At 38.3% G+C, this 16489-nt stretch overlaps 1 protein-coding gene across 1 annotated transcript in view; it reads right to left on the reverse strand.

Annotated features, from left to right (window-relative positions):
• The window catches only part of LOC139717988 (epsilon-sarcoglycan-like), a 110454-nt gene that overhangs the window by 50986 nt on the left and 42979 nt on the right, over window positions 1-16489 (reverse strand). The gene's annotated exons all lie outside the window — the stretch shown is intronic.

The raw sequence follows: 16489 nt of genomic DNA on the forward strand, positions 1-16489 counted from the left end.
ACTCCTTCAATGCTAAAAAAGTGCAGGTTCCAATGATTTTATGTAAAACTTTGTAGTTGCAATTATTTAATTATTCATTAATATTTCTAAATTAATGAAATTTATTAATCATCATTGAAACCATTGAAACTCCTTCAATCCAAAAAATGTGCAGTTCCAATGATATTATGTAAACTTTGTAGTACGTTGCAATCACTGGATTATTAATCAATATTTTTATATTAATGAAATTGTTTATCACCACTGAAACCATTGAAACTTCAAAATGTTGAAGCCATCTTTCAAGTGAGTGATCAATCGATCAATCTACCAATCTATCCAAGAAAGCTGGAGAAAGGCTTTCCCTATCACACTCAACAACAAGCACTTTAAAGGACAATTCCACCTTCATATACATAAGGATTGAGAGAATGCAGCAATATTAGTGGAACACATCAGTGAAAGTTTGAGGAAAATTGGACATTCCGTTCAAAAGTTACGAATATTTTAAGTATCTGCGCCGTCGCTCCTGGAAGAGAAGACTACTACAGTGTATGATGTCACATGCGTACAACTATATAAGGAAAATAAAAAGAGAATTTCACAAAACTTTACTTTTTGAATTAAGTGCACATTTCTTCGACTTGCTACTGACGTATGTTAAGGGTAATATTATTCCCCCTGCCTCCTGAAAGAGAGAAGTTGAGTGTTCTTTTGCTATGCGAGAAAAATGGAAATACGTTGAATTTTCTTTATTTTTCCTTTATATCATTGTACTCATGTGCCATCACAAGCTATAGTAGTTTTTCATCCAGCCGTGACTGAGCAGAAACTTTAAAAATTCATAACTTTTGAACGGATTGTCCAATTTTGCTCAAACTCTCACTGATGTGTTCTACTAATATTGCTGCATTCACTCAACCCACATGTCTATGAAGGTGAACTTGTCCTTTAACAAAGAAATTATCTCCTAGACAGTTTCAATTTGTGACTATGAGACAGACTGCAATTACTACTAGAATATTTCCAAATTACAGAGAAAATGACAAGATATATTCAATGTCCAAGTAGGACATATGGCTTGATAGTACAATTTGATCTAATCCCCACAATGTCTTTTTTTCCACATAAATTCATCTCTTTCTTCTGTGGTGATTTTGGTTTCTACAATTGCTCATTTGTGTTGCCTAAAATATATACTTCAATTATACACAGGCATATTATGATGTTTCATGATTTGTCATGAGATCTATTTCTAGACAAAACCATTGAGAAGTAATAACTTCCCTCTTTGAAGGAAATGCTGAGAAAACTTCACACAGACGTGTAAGAAAAAAAAACCAGATTGTCTAAGAAAGGAATGTAACTGATTCTGTTTCCGAGGATTACACACACAAATTACGGCTTCCTTCAGATCATTATACAGCAAAGTTTAATTACCTTTTGACAGTGAAGCTAGTTGACAGTTTGCTGTAATGACACTTGGGTACTATGGAGCTAAATATGAGGCCAGCCGTAATTTGTGTGATTTCCAGGGATTAGTGGTACAAAGTGTAGGCTTCCTACAAACCCACATCCCTTCTGCACAGCGCTTTGATTGGTCAAAAGTTTGACAAGGTTAACAGGACTTACTGGCTTCTGTCGAATGTGCCCCCACATACAATTATGGGTTACAAGGCATGAAGATCTTGTAATATTACTGTTTTTCATTTTGCAACTACCACCCTTAAGAAGTTACAAATTTCAATATTCACATGAAAGAGTCAGACAGAAAGCATCATTTAGAGCACTTGATGGAAGTGAATGCTTGCTTATCTTCTCTTATTTTTTATGTATTTAATTTCCTGAAAAACTCAAGAATGTGCTGAACAGTTGGTTACGACAAAGAGAAAAGAGAGAGTACAATATCTGGGGAAACAGTGGAAAATGATTGCAATGTGTCATGAGATATTCATACGTATCTGTTGTATAAATGGTATTAATACTGTTTTGACAACAGAGATCACACACTGTTTGGTATCAGCATTCAAAGCAGAAGCTATGAAACTCATTAGGCACGGTCAGACTGGCAAAAGATTGAGAAGTCGAAGAACATATCGTATGGTCACACTGGCAGCCAAAGATCGAGAAGTTCAGGTCACTCGTGCGCATGTGCAAGACAGAAGAAAGAGTATGCTGTCTCACAGCTGGTGATTGTGATGTAACAATACACTCCTGTACATCACAATGACCGCACACTCCGCAAACAGGTGGTTGACTGGTCACGTGACAAAGATTGCAAAGTTTCAGTTTCTAGCAGTTCACACTGGCAAAAGAGCGACAAGTTTGGTGGGGGTGGGGGGAATATACCTAGTTAGAGTGGGAAGTTTCGCGGGAAGTTTGCAATCACACTGGCAAAACTTCGAGATCGTAAAGATTGCGATCTTAAACTTTGCGATCTTTTGCCAGTGTGACCACGGCTATTGTGATGTTTTCAGGGGGTTCTGAACCCCTGAGGGGCATGCATACATAACCACTTCCACAAGTTGAGTTTACATCCACTGACTAATGACAAGGAAAATTTTGAGGGCCTCATTTGGTCAAAAGAACGCTTCTCTGTTGTCATGTGTGGTTAATTTATTCACTGTCCAATGTCAATCACTTTGAGAGTCAAGTAATGTAATTTGTTTGTATTTTTACTTATGCACAGAACCACCACTAATTCCAAGGCAAACATAATGCTCCTGGTGTGTGTTTTTTTTTTTTCATTTTCATTTGTGTGGAGTACGGAATTGAAAATGGACAACAGATATTTTGTCAAAAATCACGCAGCCTTCTTGAAAAAAAAAAAAAACTATAGGTACAAGTGTATATCTACTGAACTGAATAAAAGATGCAATCAGATCATAGGCCTACTGTCTGTGTCACTGGTTAACACATTGTGTTTGGGTACTTGGCAACTCTGTACAAAGTCTTTAGAGATTCCAGTATCCAGAGACTCCAACCCGAAGCACCTCCTGATCTGGAGATTCTCCCGCCTGAAACCCCTTGCAAACGGGAGACTCAAAAATTTATGTGCGTGAAGCGCACATCACGAGTGCGAAGTCCCTGCGGCCTGGGTCCAGGGCCCGCTTAAGGGCCCTGGAAGCTTTAGGGTTCCAGATGCTCTCTCGTGCTATCTCATGCTTATTTTTTGACATACGATGATACTAGGTAAGATATAATTTCAAGCGGGAGACACAGAGCCAGGGCGGGAGAAATTGCATCTCAAGCAGGAGAACGGGAGATTTTGCAAAAAATGGCTTTCGGCGGGAGATCTCCCGTCGAAAGCAGGAGAGTTGGAGTCTCTGAGTATCTGGTACGAAATAGGTTAACAGAATCACTACTAAAAATGTCCAGACAACATTGATATCATGGCATCAGCTCACAAGCATTGATTTCAACACTGCCCTTCTCACAGGAATTGTGAATAATATATCAAGGACTAAACAGTTGTAGAATGTCTGTTGGAAACTAGTCTAAATTTGGAACAACCAAGCCAACAACCTGAACAACCTTACAAGACTTAATCTAAATTTTTAGGGGCTAATCATGTTATTTGAATTTCCCGTTTGGCATTTTTGGCACATCGAGACAGAAATGTGGTTACTTGGAGAGAGTACATTGTGAGCTTGGTGTGTATGTATGTACATGTATGGATGTATGTATGTATGTATGTATGTATGTACAATGTATATCTGTAGCGGTACCCGGGGACCTCTGAAATTCTTCAGGTTCGGAAACCCCCAGATTCCTACCCTGTAAAGCCTGTGAAATCACCCTATTCCTGATGGAGTAGATACGAGTCCAACCAGGATAGAGGGCAGCGGACATTTTCCTTCCCCCACAAAACGTGAATTCCTTGTTCTTTGGTACCTGGGGTATATACCTCAGACAGTCAGCTCTCAAAATACGAGATAAGATAATTGGCAACTCTGTGGTACACATTCAAATAGTGGTTCGTCAATATGATGACTTTTGGTTACAGGGAAAAATGAAAGGAAGTATTGATCCCAGATATCATTGAATTCTCCCTGATCAACTGGCAAAAGAATAGCTTGAAGGCAGGTGGAGGCAGTCACAGGGGACTGATCAAACTTTCAACCACAGGATCCACGAACCTTGACATTCAAAGATATGTTCTTTTCTTTCTTTGGCATTCTACATACCACAGTTCCCCAGGCTATTAGTGTTTTCTGCTGTATTTCCTAGCGATGGTTTGTAAATGGCATTTTATAAAGAAGGGACACTGGTCTGACATGAAAGAACAACAAATTCATCTTGAAATCATTGTTTGATATGCGACAAACCAACATCAGAATGCTATATCACTCATCTATGAGCGTACATTCCCTTAAATATATTTTGCGAAAACAAACTTAAAGAAAAAGAAAATCAGCGGAGGTATCCCTCCCCCAACTTACTTGATTACAGGAATGAAGGTTTACTATGCCATTTCTGCCAGCAAAGTGTTTGCATTTAGCACACAGCCATTGTGAGGTCAGTGCAGTGCACAGACTCAAGCCCCGAGCATCTCTTAACCCGTTGGGGACAGGCTGATTTTGCTACAACACGCATTTCCCATAGACACTTGCCAGAGAATACTCGGGGGGGGGGGGGGGGGGGGGGGGACTCGTCCTCAATGGGTTAAATCAGAGATTCTCACCTAGACCACCTAGCAAACTGGAAACTATGATCACAAGAGTAGGCACTCAGTATTGTATGTGCATAACATACTTCATGAGCGCAGAGCATGACATCCCATGTGGCCTTGGTTCAGTTGCCCGTTTAAGGGCCCAGGAAGTTCTAGGGTCATAGATGTTCTCTGGTGCTATCTTGGCATCATTTTAGAAGACATGTGACAAAATTTGGGTGGGAGAAAGCTAAACATTAAGTGAGAGATAATATATGTTAAGCAGGAGACAGACAGCTAATGTATGAAAAGAGGGGGCACATTTACAAAATTACGGGGGGGGGGGGGGGGGGTGCATGCACCCCCTCTCCGTTTTTCCTTTTCATTTCTTTTGTGGTGCACCCCCGCCTGGAACCGCCACTGTATCCATGCATTTGATACTAGCCTCATGTTGTACTTATTTGCTTACATGTATATATCACTGCATTTACTTCTGTAGTTTCTTTGTACCAAATTGCATTTTGATGATTTTGATATTCCTTTGCCTGGTGATATGGATATTATTTCGTTGCAGTCATAAAATATGAGAAATAAATCAATTCAAAATTCAAATTTGAATTCAAAATTTGAATATCAATATGTAGCTCATATGGTAAAGCTAACACATTTTTACCATTGAGCCTCCATGATGACAGAGTGTGTCTTTAAGTGAGTGACAGGCCGCAGTGGTCTTATGCTTGGTCTGACCTCCTTCCATAGACCTCCATGTTTCCTTATTCTCAATGTCACCAGCAATAGCGAGGAAATCCTGGGAATTTCTAAGGCTGGTCACATGACCTGTAGTTGATAACCAGTGGGTAAGCTTATCCCGTTGAGGACGGTTTGATTTTGCTACAACACGCATTTCCCATAGACGCTTGCCCGAGTATACTCGGGACTCGTCCTCAACGGGTTAAATGAGGATGGGAGGGGGGGGGGGGGGGGGAGTTAAACACAGCTTGAGGGGAGAGAACTATACAAACAGTGCTTTAGTTGTAGAGTGCTATACACCCATTCTCCTGCTTGCCTTGGGCAACTACAAATTTGTAATACTTGCTGTCAGGCAAGTAAAAATCAATGTTTTACTGTGAGGACCATATACCCAAATATCAATTTGGGTAAGTGGGAAAATATGCTTTGTTATGCCCTGATTTGGATACTTTGTCAAAATTATCAGTCTGGGCCAAGAAAGCCTCTCCTACATCAAAAATATGTCATACATAGGACATGACTCGTAAACATAGACAAGCAGATCCTCTGTTTGACCTCAAAACATGACACATTTAGGAAGATTTTTAAAGATTGGTGTTCAAAACACTTAAAGTAAACCTACACACATACCTTCAAATTTGAAATGCACTCTAGCTAGAGCTGATTTTTATGAACAAAGGAAAAAATATAGAAAGAAAAAAGTGAAAGTTTTACTGAAATCAGAGAAGAGTGAACAGAGTGGCAGACTTTACATTTTTACATGCTTTCACCAAACTGTAACCACAGAGGGCGCAATCACATCTCATTGGCAGATGAAAGGATAAAATCATGTGGAAAGTCTTCCAGAGTTGTAATGATTTTGCAAAAGACGACTTCACAGACGGGCAATTGGTTTGGCTAAATAGCTGATATGCAGTCATAGTTGGTATATCACATTATTGCTACTATAAGATTAGCTTGACTATTGATGAAAATGTTCCTACAACAGCTCTACTCTACAAAAGTTGGAGAATTATGGGACAATACCATCACTATTTCATCTCACTTGCATACTGGGATTAAGACTGACATTGATGTTGCAGAAACACATGAAACTTGAGAAATTTTGCTATCATACTATTTCTTCATCCGATTATAATCATTCTTTCCACCGTATTTTGTGTTTGTGTATTTTTTAGCGGGGTAAACTTGAAGAGAACTTTAAACTTTTAAATGCTTCAAACAGGGATCAGACGAGAGACTACATCGGGGTAGGGTGTCATGGCCTAATCCTCACAGACAAATTCTTCCAGTGACTTCGTCTTCCCCTAAACCTTATCGTCACCCACTCTCTCTTCCTCCTACTTCCTCTACCCTTAATATTTCAAAATGCTTGTCACTCGGCGGGCGTATCACAATTTGAACATTGTCGAGGCTTCGCGAGGAAATACGAGAGAAAAGTATTGAGAGGGCGACGGAGGAGAGAGAAAAGCGTGAGAAGGAAACCGAACTCATTGAAACATGCAGTGTGCTTTCACTTGATCGCTATTTGAATGTCATTGTGGTTTTGGGTGGAAATCTATGATGACAGGAGAGTTAAAGAGAGAAATGAAGAGAGAGAAAGAAGAATGAAGAGAGAGAAATAAAGAGCAAAATAAATAAAGAAGAGGTAGTGATTGTACAAATTTGAGGAAGAGCAGTATATTATATATGCCGAATATTTCACAAGGTTTTATTTTCATAAATTTCATGGGTCAGGTGCTATTCCAGCATTAAAAACATGCAAATATATTGACTCTGATCCGCACATGAATGTGACGTACACTCATACATTTCTCCGTTCCGTACCGTACTGTATGACTGCAAAATTAACCACTCCCAAAATCATTGGGAAGTCCTGATTCCAAAAAAATTAGACTCGCTAAATATATGGCATATACAGAGTATAGGGAAGTGGGAGAAAGGTGGGGAGGGGGAGAGGGAAAAAATAATGTATATTATGCAATTATATTTTGTGGTATTTGTCTTAGTTATGGTCAAATTTACCAGATGACAACAATTCATCACTCTAATGAGACTCAAAAATATTGCCTCACAGGACACAAACATACTAGTACTGTCCAACATTGTCTCTCAAAGTGTTCTCAAAGTGTGAAGTTGCTAACTTTGATACTTTGGGATGATACTTAATTCTTGTTCTATTGCTGTGGGTTTCTCCAATGCAAAACTAGTTCACTCCAAAAACTATATGCCAAGTCCTGATAGCAAAATATTACCTGGTATGGCTATAAAAAATACAGCACATACAGAAGCAAGGTGTTAGATAAGGAGAAGAGAGAGAGCGAGAAAAAAGGAAATTGAATAAGGAGGGAGAGAGATAAAGAGAGGGTGTATGAGACAAAGAAAAGAGGAAAAGAGAAGGACAAATATAGAGAAATAGATAGAGAGAGCAAGAGATACCAAGAGAGAGAGAGAGGGAGAGAAAGACATGACAGGACATATAGGGTGAGAGATGTGCACATATGCGAGACAGAAAATAAGCCTCACTGATGCAGAGTCTTTAAATGAATATTTCATGGAAAATGCAGAGCCACCTCTCGCTAACAAGTTCAGACCCTCCCTTCTCCTATGTGGGCTTATAATTCACACCATCTGTTTACACAACATTTATTTTAGGATGAAGACATTGCAGAGTCACTGCATTTTAATTCAATCTCACAGAGAAATTTACTTTATCATTCACTCACTGGTGCAAGGCAAGACCACAATTCTTCATCATAGTATGGCTGTATCATCAGGGCTGCGACACATACTAAACCAAGTTGAAATGTCTCTGAAACACACCTCGCATTAATGTTTTTAATGATTGATTTCAGATGAAAAAACAACAACAATGTATCAAAACGTATATGAGATACAATGAAAGCATTCTGTAGAGACTCTGAAATTGCTGGATATAATAAAAACCATCAAAATTGAAACTAAGTAATACAGGGAGAGCAGCAGGTGGATGAGGATTATGGAAATTTAGTTCTGCTTTTCAAAAAGCACAAGGTCATACCTCACAGATACTACATATATGTAGTATTAATACTCTCATGTCTCTCAAATCAAAAATCCCATTCTGCTAGTATTGTAGCATAAAAAGACAAAGAGCTTTATTTATCACTATAAAAGTAGATTGACAGAGAAAGATGAACAGGAAATAAAGATAAACATTGCACTGTGGCAATGGGCATACTCCTATTTTTGTAACAGTGGTGATTCAATATAAATTTAGCACAAACATATCATGAAATAAAAAAAGAGATGAATAAGACCTATTCTGTATTCATTAACAACACAAAGAAGCTGTTAAAAAGACTAGAATATGAAGTTATAAGTGACTATATCCTCACCTTTTTTTTTGAAAATTGGGTTTTGTTTGAAATTGTTTGCAATTGAATTGAAAAGGGGAGAGATAGAAGGCAAGCAATCTACAAACAGATTTAACAAGCTATTGACGTGGGATTGTTTAAACCTTGTGTGTGAGATTCTCTCCTGTCCCATTAACTTTCCTCCCAAATAACACACACACAAACTGACTTCTGTGATTGACCATCGCTAGAAGGAAATCTCATCACGGTGCGAATTGACACACACCAAACACTGATTACACGACAAGCCAGTTTCCTTGAATTCAATGCAAGATCACATCTTTAGGCTCTTAGACTCTGTCCTGTCCTATCCTGTCACACCTAATGTGCCAAGTTTGCTAATTACAGAAAACGGACACTACTTTAATGCAATTCTGACTGTCACGGAGAAGGATCTGGCTGACAGGAGTATAGAGAGCTTTAAGCCTTTCTCAATCAAAAGAGATGAACATGGATATAAAAGGTGATTCAGCACAAAATCTACAAAGTGACAAAAATTTTTCATCCAATATAAAAGTGTCCTAAATAAAGTCATACATATAGCACATCACTGAAAATATTGGCAAAATGAGACAAATTCTATGAACATAGCGACCAGCTTCCCACTGGTATATCATCTGACTTAATGTTCTTATTCACATATAGGATAGCCATTCTGTGGAGCTCACATTTCGTTTGTCATGGAAAATATCTCAATTTTCTTATTGACATTCAAATAGCTTATCAAATTTGAACTGAGCTGCTGAATTTGTCTTATCTTCGTTAGAAAAGTTTCAAAAGAAATCTTTTCAGAGAAAACAAGGAAAAGTAGAAATTACGCGGTGCGTAATATATGTCCCCGCCGGAAGTAGCATTTAGTAGCAAACTGTACAATATAGGTAAAAAGATGAAGGTCAAAGGTCAAAGAAGTCAAAGGTCAAAATTCTATGTAGAAGTTTTGAAGCCCTCACCTAGTGCCATCACATAAAGCAAACGGAATCGAAATCGGGTTAGAAATGGCGAAGGAGTAGCATTTTGTAGCCAATGTACAATATAGGTAAAAAAATCAAGGTCAAAGGTCAAAGAAGTCAAAGGTCAAAATTCTGTGTAGAAGTTTTGAAGCCCTCACCTAGTGCCATCACATAAAGCAAACGGAATCGAAATCGGGTTAGAAATGGCGAAGGAGTAGCATTTGGTAGCAAAATGTACAATACAGGTCAAAAATCAAGGTCAAAGGTCAAAGAAATCAAAGGTCAAAATTCTGTGTAGAAGTTTTGAAGCCCTCACCTAGTGCCATCACTTAAAGCAAACGGAATTGAAATCGGGTTACAAATGGCGAAGGAGTAGCATTTTGTAGCAAAATGTACAATCTAGGTCAAAAATCAAGGTCAAAGGTCAAAGAAGTCAAAGGTCAAAATTCTGTGTAGAAGTTTTGAAGCCCTCACCTAGTGCCATCACATAAAGCAAACGGAATCAAAATTGGGTTACAAATGGCGAAGGAGTAGCATTTTGTAGGCAATGTACAATATAGGTCAAAAATCAAGGTCAAAGGTCAAAGAAGTCAAAGGTCAAAATTCTGTGTAGAAGGTTTGAAGCCCTCACCTAGTGCCATCATATAAAGCAAATGGAATCAAAATCGGGTTAGAAATGGCGAAGGAGTAGCATTTTGAAGCAAAATGTACAATATAGGTCAAAGGTCAAGGTCAAAGGTCACAACTGAAATTCTGTATAGAAGTTTCAAAGCTCCCATGTAGTGCTATCATATAAAGCAAACAGAATCAAAATTGGGTTAGAAATGGCGAAGGAGTAGCATTTTGAACATTTTGATCACACACGGACGCACACACGGACGGACACACGGACGGACGGACGGACGGACACATGGACACACGGACACACACACGTACAGAGCCCGTTTCATAGTCCCCTGCTCGAACTCGTTCGGCGGGGACAAAAATATTCCTGTGCATAGTAATATGGATGAAGACCACACAGAAAGCAGCCATTCAACAAATTGGAAGTGATGGAGACTCGGTCCAGATCTAATACTATTGAATTTGTGGTAATAATTACATTAATGACAGTGCCATGTTGCATCACTATATGATTGACCAGGATGTTTGACTACTGCAGATAAAAGTTTGAAGAACAGACGAAGACAGAGAATCAAACAGAATTACCCACATCCCTTTGACTAGTCTAGATAATGAGCTGAACATTGTGACTGGCGATGTCTATGAGTAAGTCACTTCAAGGTCCATACACACTACAATAGTAAGCCGATCTTAACCCTTTCCTTATAAGATTAAAAAATCAACATAGAATTTGTTCAGAGCCTTCAAGGTTCTGCAGACTGTGGGTTCAATCTCTGTGTAAGTTTTGAAAAAAAAAAGGATTATATGGTGACACAGGGCTCATTTACACACATCTGAAATTAATGGTTTTTGAAAATCAATTCCTACAATGCAATTCAAAAACTGTTAATTCTTGTGTGTGGACACACGGAAAATTGTCAACATTTGAGATACAATACACAAAAATCAGTCCAGCTTGATTACTGTAAAATGAGGAATATTCACTTGCATTTTTATTTCGCAATTTCACGAGCGCCAAGATTCGCAAAATTAAAATGCACGAGAAAGTACTTGTCTACACTATATGCATTGAGCGCCAGTGACAATTCGCGAAAATTTAATGCCACGAAAAAGGCCGTCAGCTCCAATTCGCGATAAATTTCATGCCGTGAATATATCATGTTTTACAGTATTTTTGCTGAACTCTACAGTCTCAATTTGCCCCACTGTAAAGTCATAATTTGCCTTGCACATGTGTGGATCGCATGTAAAGAAAGCGTCACTTTTTAAACCCAATAATGCAACAAGGATATGTACATTAACATAAGAATCTAAACAACACAGCAACATAAATGTAAATTCCATGATTTCTCTTGGCAAAAGACATGCATGAATGCCATTTCCACCATTGTTTATTCCTGGTGTTTAGGTGGGTGGAGAGGTGGTGTTTTCCTTTCTCCAAATCGGAGGAAACACAGTAATCCACCTACAGACTGCAAAAACAGAACTAGTCGGGGCTCCAAACAATAGCAACATTGCTGTTTCTGATTGACAGAAGTGTGACTGTAATATCACACATCAGGGAATATTACACTCACTGTCTCACACATTAATCCTACACAGTACTTTAAATAACCTAAGGCAATGGGGATTATTCTATCTGGTTTTATGAACCGTTCTCAAAATGTTGCCAAAAAACGACTGCCAAAGATCTCCCCCCAAAAATGTAGCATACTTGCATCACTTGTATTCTATATCTGTATATTAAAGACACAACTGCTAATAACAGTAAAATAGACTCCATACATTAAAAATTAAAGTACAAGAACTATAGGCTATGAGTAAAACACTAACAGCATCTCTTTAAAACTCCATTTATAGAGGCTAAGAAAACTGCTTACTCATACTCTGAATGCTTACAGCCAACAGTCTTTATGCCAAGTCTTCCTCTATGTACAAATTATCTTTTTGTATGGACTTCACTAGACTTATTTCAATCTAGCATTAGGCCTACTATCTAATTAAGTAATAAATCAATATCTGGCAAGAGGATGCAAAAAGGAAGAAGTATTTGTGAATAGTTTCATTTCTAGATGATACTCTTATGCCTTAAGTCATAAACACCCTTAGATTAAGCAATTTTGTAAGTAACTCTGCTTAAACACATGATATTATGATGAATTCCTAAACACCATTTAGACAGAAAGGCAACATGTGCAATATTATATGCGAGGTTTTCATGAGCTTTAGGCAGATACGATCTATCTTGCAGAAATCTTTCATTCATGGTTGTCTCAAATCAATTAACTTAACTTAAATCAACATTCCTGAAAAGCACTGTCATGTACATGGACTGAAATTATACCACCTCCCTATTAAAACCACTCCCCCACCCCTTTCTCCATTAAAACTCTGGTTCCACCCCTACAGTTTCCTCTTACCCTCTGTTGTACAGAGTGAGTGACAATGGAAAAAAAGGTGGACAAACAAGAGGTTCATCTGGACAGAGAGACAGAACGTCAGAATATGTGACTCCCGACGAGTGAGGCTTTCATGTCAGGGGAGAGGGTGATATTTATTTTGTAAGTGATTCATTGTCACACTATGAGATGACAAGCTGCGATGAACAATTCTCACAAGCCCAGATTGCGGAAGCTGTATACAATTGTAACATGATATGCACGAAGGAGGAGACAATACAACAGCGCTAGCCCCTGAAAATGTGGTCTTGATTTTATGCCATTTCACTTCACAAAATGAGAGCTCTCAAAATCTACCATGTCATCAATGATGTCATAGTATTCTACTGAGCAAGAACCCCACCTCCCCCTCCCTAAGATAACAATTTCCACATTAAATTGCAAAGTAATGCTGTTTTGGTGAATGTTCAGATTTAAAGTGAGCAACTCTGCAGATGTTTGAGAGAAACGGATGCTGTGGTTCAGTGATTTGTACCCTTGAGTGGGTTCTGGGTTCAAGCTCTGGTCAGGGTACATGTACATTAATCTGTATTGTTTGCCCATGATGTCCATCATGCATTTTGAAAGCTCAGATAGTATGATATTGCCCTAAATCCTGAAGTAGGCAAATTCTATTCTTCCATCTATCACCTCAAAGAAGGGCCAAATAGAACAGAAGTTACAGAACTGGACAGGATTATGATACACCATATCTTGTGTCTATGGAGTTAAATATATAAATCTGAAAAAATGTTCAACGGCTGTTTTCCGGATCCAGCAAATACACTGTATTTTTTTCCCTTCATTTATGTTTTGATACCATCGTTACATACCAGCTCCGAAACTTTAGAGCTCAATAACATGATATTTAATATAGAAATGAAATGGTGTAAATCCCCTCCCTACCAATGTCTATACAGAAAACAAATAGAAGAAATACACGAAACAGGACTAAGTGTAAAAAACATACACACTGAAGAAAAAAAAAAAAACAGGAGCTTTTTTCTTCTACGAATTACTTCTACAACACAAATTAACCATTAAGGGAGAGGAAGAGAGAGAAACTGTGATGAATCATGGAGAAAAAACAGGAAATTATATAATAGTCAACACATACCTCTCATCATTTCATACATTGGATACTACTTTCACTCCAACCTTGAGTCTACTGCTGAAAATCAACCAAAACTGATAAACAATCAAAATAGGAGTGGGACCACAGAACAAAACATCTGTCTTCTTCTATATGGAATACAGCCATCCTCTATGACTTCTACTCCTATTTTATCCCAACTAAAACTATCAAAAGTACTTCCAATTTAAAGGAAGTGTCACATTAGCTTTGCTAGCCTTCTACATTGTTCTTCTAACTGCAGTGCTTTGTACAATTTCTGATGTTAGCATGAACAATCAAATAGCAAGTTAACCCCTAATAATGTGCCCATTGAGTTTTCTACAAGTATCTGTTTGAAGACGCTAATCCTTTAGGTGCCAGCTGATTTGGAGACTTACACACATTGTAGGATAAATAACAACGGTTGACTTCAGCCAAAGATGTCTGAACAGGCAACCAAGTAAAACTTGGATGCTTGGAAATTACCGTAACCACGGGAACAGTCATACATATGATGAAATCTGAAAAGATTAACAGGCTCAGACAATGACTGTCTTCCTATTGCACACACACACACACACAAATGAATGTGGTACTCCATTGTGTGCTTGTAAACACAACGGTGGCATGCTATGGGTTAACGATCATGTTACCTTGTATTCATGTCATTGCACCCGAAACAACAAAAACAAAAACAAAATCAGGATCATCATTGTGCAGAATAACAGTGAGTGAAGAATAGACTCCCCCCCCCCCCCCGAAACAAAACAGCAACCTAAAACACAGACAAAGCATCCAGAGAAAGAACATGCCATGTGTGGCATGATCATACCAACCATGACAACTACAAAAACTGTGCAAAAATTGGGCAAAAATAGGTATCTCCGGCAAAATCTCCGGAGTGCAGATCGAAAAAATGAAATTGCAGAGGAGCCAAAATTTTGAAGAAAGATACAGAAATAGCTGAATTTATACCTGCAGACAGGAAAAAGGTGTGAAACAATGGCAAAGCTTGTGGGAACAAATGTGGATTCTATATCTATAAACATAATTAAAAAAGTAGGATTTAAGTCTGTCTCTCAAAAATGATTAGAGTTCAGATTAATTTGAATAAAAACACAAAAAGTATTAATATCACTTTTTTTAATGTAACTATATAGAACTCTGCATCCCCAGGAGCCCTTCTAAGTTTTCTGTAGGAGACAATGAAACAATTAAATATCTATTTTTGCCTGTCTGTGTCTCTGGGCATTTGATATGGCTGCCCTCTGCCTTCATCTCTAAAATATCCTTCAAATGTTACAGAAGCAGATACAGAATGGAGAAAAAAAAAGTAAGACTCAATATGTCTGCCTATCTCTTGGTATATAGGGACCAATTGCTCAAAATGGCATGGCCCAGTCAAGTGGGAATGATGAGATTGCTGCATTCATGCAATCTCTAACTTCTTGAACATGTCACATTGGCAACAGCTAATGGTGTATGCCAAATCCTGGCGAGCAAATTAAGCCAATATAGAGTACAAGTATGGAGGCAACTGACTTCACTCAATACTTTATGAGTTCTTTCAGCAAGCAGAATAAGCTGTTAGAATGGCCCTGGTCTTCTAAATTGGAAATGGTGGGGAAGTACTGTCAGATGAAAATCTTCTAATATTGGACAAATAAAAATGAAAATGAATGTTGTGTGCCTCAGTTTTCTTTTAGCAATCTTGAATATGGCGGTAAACTAATACTACATCAAGTTCACATGATTCAGTGATCGCCAACAGATAATATCCCACAAGGAACCCGATACAGAGAAAAATGCGATATTCTTTTAAGTGAACACCTGGTCCACAGACAACGGGCGGTGGACAAGTCATCCATTGCGGTCACCTCACCTGCAACTGACCGCTCTCCCACGGACGGGCTGCTGTGGAACAGGAAATCGGCCTAGCAAATTTGACAGAGCTACAGCGCCCCCTAGGGGATTTGATAGTCAGGCAGAGGTATTCAGACCGGTGTAAGAATTAGTTCAGGTGGGAAGAGAATCGGAGCGAGAGGAGCGCAAGGTGTTTCTGAAGGAAATTAACAACCCAGACACTCTTTTCCACCTCCATGGAGCATAAGACTCAGGATAAAACAAAATAAATGTCACAAGTCATCATCAAAAGAGTGTAAGAAATCTATGGAGACAGTAAACGGCAGGTATCAAAACAAACAATCTGCCTACAAGAGTCTGACGTTTACTTGAAGTTTTGTTGTTCTTGCTGAAATGAGAAACTGACTTTAGATGTCAAGGACAGAATTAGTAGATACTCAAGGACACATTCTTTTTTTAACAGAGAAGTGGGAGATAACTGCACAACACAGGTTAGAGATTAATAAAAGAATTTCGACAGAGATTCTTTTAATATTCTAAAACATAATATGATCTTATTGAAGAGTGACATTAAAGTTACATTAAAATTGCCTTACGCAGACAGGAAAATCCTTTGCCGTAATAGCATTGCAAACTATACATGCTGCGCTGTCAGTGCAAAATAACTTTTTTTTCACGAGTTATCGTATATGAATGTTGCTTGTGAAACCATTATCAACCCTTTC

The sequence above is a fragment of the Diadema antillarum genome, unplaced genomic scaffold, assembly GCF_040938485.1.
Source record: "Diadema antillarum isolate AM-2024a unplaced genomic scaffold, OU_Dant_1.0 scf00000086, whole genome shotgun sequence".
NCBI classification, from domain to species: Eukaryota; Metazoa; Echinodermata; class Echinoidea; order Diadematoida; family Diadematidae; genus Diadema; species Diadema antillarum.